The sequence below is a fragment of the Triticum dicoccoides genome, chromosome 6B (genome assembly GCF_002162155.2).
Source record: "Triticum dicoccoides isolate Atlit2015 ecotype Zavitan chromosome 6B, WEW_v2.0, whole genome shotgun sequence".
Classification (NCBI taxonomy): domain Eukaryota; kingdom Viridiplantae; phylum Streptophyta; class Magnoliopsida; order Poales; family Poaceae; genus Triticum; species Triticum dicoccoides.
The window spans coordinates 151752079-151757407 of NC_041391.1; the positions used below are offsets into that span (position 1 = coordinate 151752079).

The following is a 5329-nucleotide window of genomic DNA, read 5'->3' on the forward strand; positions in this document are numbered from 1 at the left end:
CCATGTTAATCCACATATGCTAAAAATATACAGACCATTGATTTATATTATGATGGTTGAGATTAAAAGATCTAAAATTTACGTAAAACTTTAATGTGTACAGTTTTTATCATCTGACACGTACAAGATTTATCAATGTTTACGTAGCTCTACCAAAAGAAAAAAACAATGTTTACGCAACAAAAGATGTGTTACAACATATCTTTGTTGCCCGAAAGCAAAAGGCGTACGTACGTGTTCGTATAGGATACAAGAGAATAAAAAAGATTTTACCATGTTTATACGTAGCAAAAGGTGCGTTACAACATGTCTTTGTTGCCGAAAAGCAAAAAGGCATATGTGTTACGAGATTACAAATCAATCTAGCTCCAGTTTATTGCCGTAAAGCAAAAAGGCACATGTGTTACGAGATTTACAAACCAACTGGACTCCAGCCAAACAGATAAAACTAATTTATAAGGATGATGTCATGTTACATGTTCATATCAGATCTTCCTCCTGTGGTCTCCTCCGCAGCATGCAGATCATGATATGCACAACTTTGGCATCGTCGGCCGTCCTCGATTAGCCGCAAAATCCCATTGAAGCCTCCTCTTCCACCTCGCTATCAATCCCCTGTTCTCCGGATCCTCCTCCACCTCTCTCGCCATGTACCAACTCTCACGTCTTGGCTGGTGGCTGGCGGGCGCTGATTACATTGGGACCCAACACTCAGCAGTTAGAGATAATGAAGTGAGGAGAGGCGGCGTGACCTAAGAGGCCAGCGTTGTTTGACGCCTCCGCTTGGGATGGGATACATCAATATCTGCAGAGTGTTGATCGTGTCTGGTGTGAAGTTCTATGACACCAAGTTTGGCACTAGAAGGGAAGGGAGGCTCTTCGCACCTGCAACCGGCCGATACTAGCACGGGGTCTCCTCTGCTTCTTATTGTGTCGCTTGCTGGAGGCCGGAGGCATGGAGGACGTACTGTACTGGTGGTGTTTTGATGCAAATACGGTTGCGGGCACAATCAACTGATGCCTCACAGGTTGGCTACATCCGTTCTACGACATGGATGGGGAAATTGTGCAGTGCGGGACAACACTCATCCATGCAGCTATGAATATTTTTTCTTGATCTGCTTGGACGGAAAATCTGAAGAAGTGCCAAGATTATACAACAACTATGTGGATTATGACTTAACTTTCGATTCAAGCTTAATGTTGTAATCTCACCTTCGGCACATAAAACTATGCAATAAAATGAACATTTTTTGCTGATGATAAGCTTGATATGTCATACTTGAACAATAAAGTTGAGGAGGTAAAGTTGCATTTAGTACATTAAAATGTATGTACCATATTCCTAATTACTTCAATAATTCTTCTTACAAATGCATATATGGTACATAGGATTTGATGGCTCATGAAGTTATGAAATGTTAAAACATGAAAGGAAGAAACCGAACATGCAGGCTAAAAGATAACTGATATTTTTATACATCTGTTTTTGGATTATTACGAGCGACTTTAATTCTTCAATATTTTTTGTTTTGCAGTTACGAAATACAGTAATAAAAATCACTTGGAAAAGTGTTATATCAACTGGTGCATGTGAAAGAACCACCCAGTACTGATAGGACTGTCGTAAATGAGGATGGGCATGAAGTCAAATATCAGCATCACATTATCTCTCAAATGGTAAAAGAAAGGGACACATATCGACTATGCACTGAAGCAAGTGTGCCAGTAAGAAAGGAAAGGGTTGTACGTGAGGAAAAGAAAACCTTCAAGCAAAATTAAAAAATACAATGCTTGAAGATGAAGACTCAGAGGCCCGCTGAGCCAAAAGAAAATATACAGGTACCGCAGCAGTAAGACCGCAAGAAGACAAACGGTCAGTTTTGAGATAAAATAGAAGAAACAGAACCTAGAAGAACAAGTAGGTAATCTAAAAATATAGATGATTAGAAGCTTATCCAGTGAAACTAAGAAACTATTTATATTACTGAGATGGAGTAACAATACTTAACATCAACCAATATAAGGAGTAGATGCCATACTGCGATTATTATTTCAAATCCATCCGGACATACACTTTTGCGAATTTTATGTTCTTTGTAGAAGTTCGTCTATCGTGTAGCCCTTTCAGTTCAAGAGAACCATGAGAAAAAATCCAATATTATGGTATTCCTAGGAAGGAGTACAAGAGAGAATCTGCACTGGGAAGGACACAAAGCAATAGCACTTACAGTGGTACAAGTCTGACAGCACCGACAATTAGGAAGGCGACAACTCGCTGGGTACACTCATTGGACAGCAAATCTGAAGAAATCCAAAGATTATACACCAAACATGTGGAAAAAGATTTATGTTTTTATTGAAGATCAAAAAAGATAATCTCAATTTTTTCACGCAAAACTATGGAGCAAGTTATGGCTGATGATTGGCTTGAGATGTTGTACTTGGACAATTAAGTTCAAAGGTAAAGCCACACCTAACTCTCTAAAAGTTTAACTACTGTATGTTTCTAAATTTCCTGCCCGCTCATTAATATCCATGAACTATCTTTACACAGTAAAGGCCATTACTAATCTCTCATGCTACAGACATACAAAAGCCACGATCAACAACACTTTCATCTATCTTACAATTAGTCTCCAAATCCCCCTCCCTCTTCTATTGTCTCTCAAAAAATAGGCATCCTACCATAGCCTCCTCATTCAACAAAGCTCATCGGATAACCCTCTGCATCACACCATCCATGGTGTTAAGCAGCGCGTCAATCCGAAAATAGAGTTATACCACTTATAATGGTACAATATTTGACTTATTTGTGTCCCATAATTTCTTGAAATGCTAACTTTGTTTTTCTGTATGTGCATTTTTAGGATTTTCTATTCCCATCAATAGATACTGATTAGTCAGAGCAAAATATTTAATGGTGGTAAGGAAATGGCAAGTATTATGGCAAGAGTTCCGGTATATGCCCAGAAACTACAACACTTCAATAAGCCAATTCTACTAATTTGAAGAACTTATTTATTATACTGACTCTACACTAACAACAATGGCATGGTAGGTAGGTATCATATTCGACTACCAATTAGTGACCTTGCAGCTACTACAAGCTGCAATTTATCTGATGAGGAGGCTCAGAAGTTTGTTAATACATCTGTTTCTGACTTGCTGAATTCATTGGGTATGAAATCTGAAGGAGCCATGATGCTTATTCAACAATTATGTGGAAGAAGACTTATCTTAGACTAGAGCTAAAAATTAATAATCTCTTTTTTGGCACAATCATGCATGATGCAAAGCATTACCACTTACAGTGGTAGATGTCTGTTAACACCAACAATTAGCAAGGTAACATCTTGCTGCCACATGCCGCCACTGCTCACATCTTTCTATTCCTCCCTCAATTTCACTATATGCATCGCCTCCCTTTTCCCATGGACCAAAGCCGGCGTGCAACCTGCGCCTTAGATTCAGCATGCACCATCAGCCTCCCTCTCAGCTTTGAAAGCAAGCCAATCAAGTAATGGGTGAATTCTCAAAAAAGAAATTTGGAAGGCCGAGAAAAACAAGATGGTACCTTCACTTCTTTTATCTGCATGTGTTGCATCGCAATCTAATTTATTTGTATGGTTCTAACTAACATCCAAAAGACTGTCTTATGTCTGGACATCAACTAAAATCTACTTTTATCAAGTATTTTGCTGTAACTCTTCCAATGAAGCACTTCTTTTCCCTTCACAAACAGTAGCAGGATCAAAACACTCTTTAGATAATGCCAGGATCAAAACAGTAGCAGGATCAAAACACTCTTTAGACAAACAGTGAAAAAACATTGATAGTCATCGCAGCAGTTTAAAGATATAATCTAATAACCAAATAAATGCAACCTAATATTTTTCAGAATCGTTCGAATATTAGCTTCACAAGTACAAGGCCATCAGTCAATCACACTTGGACACCATATGTAATGGAACAAGAAATAGGAAAAAATGGCTGGGTAAACACAGAACCGATGAAGCTATTTTTTTCCCATGCGGAGATGTTCAATACACAATTATGAACTTCCGTATAATGTCACAGAACAAAAATGCAAGTCCAGTTGGTTAAAACAAAATAACATAACACATAGTAGCTGCATACATATATATTTGTGATCTTTCTAAAGAGTCGTTTACCACTTCTGTTTTTGTAAACTAATTTTACATAGAAAATGCCACAGATAAGATCATGCTGCATCAACCATGTGATCACCCGTGGAGACCATAAAAAAGATCACCCATGGATTATGTTTTAAAGCCATTTCCAAGTCACTCAAACCTCCACAATCCACGACCTCTCTCATGATTATTTTGCCAATCATCATCTATCTTCTCCCCTATTTAAAAAGGTTGTAGCATGGAGATGTTTATCTCTTTTTCACATCGCTCAAACGACTGTAGCGTGGATATTCTACCACATCTATTTTTCTCTCGAAACAGACTCGGTTAGCGCATAGCCCTTCACAAAATAAGTTTACACAACAACTAAATATGAGGACCCCTGAATATAAGCTGCTACAGAAATTAGAACGGAGAGGGCGATAGAAGTGTACGAATGACTTCATACCGTAGACTCCTCCGCCGCCCAAGGTCGCCGGCTAACCCTCCGCGCCGCACCGTCCGCAGTGCGTCTTAAGCAGCGCACCCATCCGCACAATAGGATATCAGATTTTGGTATCACGGCCAGAAGGGGCTCGATCAGATGAATAGAATTGAGAAGAGAAGCTCAGATTCAACATCAATCCGTCTTGCGGTGGCCAGCGACGAGACCGGAGTTCGCCGGCGGCGTGGGGGTCTCTAGGATAGACGTGAGAGTTGGGCTGGCTGTCGGGAACAAACACAATGATGTGGGCTGAGTTGGGCTAAGAAATAAGTCTCCTAACAAAATGGAGGCAGAACATCACACATGTGCGAGAGATTATTTTTTTAAGAAAACAAATGTTAAAAAAATTGCACGAGGAGCTCAAGCCACGTAATTTACATGCTTAAAGCCACAAAACTAGAATATTTTTTTATTCATTCCAATTTTTGTTGGTAAGCGGACCGCTTGGTCACAGAACCAATATATAGATATACGATATAGTAGTATAATGGAAGATAAAAAGAACATACATGTCAAAAATTTACATTAAAAGTGAACAGTAACCTTGGCCGAGTAAAACCAGTATAACAAAAACATACTAAATAAAGTACCATAATAATACATAAAAATGGAAATAAAAATACATAATAAATCTAGCCGCGCAAATGCGCGGGTCACTCCGCTATTTACAAATAAAAAAAAGATACCG

The 5329-nt window shown here is 38.9% G+C and overlaps 1 long non-coding RNA gene across 4 annotated transcripts; it reads right to left on the reverse strand.

Moving 5' to 3' along the window:
* Positions 1–277: 277 nt before the first annotated feature.
* Positions 278–4862, reverse strand: LOC119320146. 4 transcript variants are annotated; one of them, XR_005154824.1, is made up of 4 exons: positions 4606–4862; positions 3313–3463; positions 886–2304; positions 278–805 (listed from the first exon to the last, which is right to left on the reverse strand). It is a non-coding gene; the product is annotated as an uncharacterized LOC119320146 (long non-coding RNA). The 4 variants fall into 4 exon arrangements; XR_005154826.1 differs by having other exon boundaries at positions 3306–3463; XR_005154825.1 differs by lacking the exon at positions 4606–4862 and adding an exon at positions 3578–4584 and having other exon boundaries at positions 3313–3457.
* Positions 4863–5329: the final 467 nt, after the last annotated feature.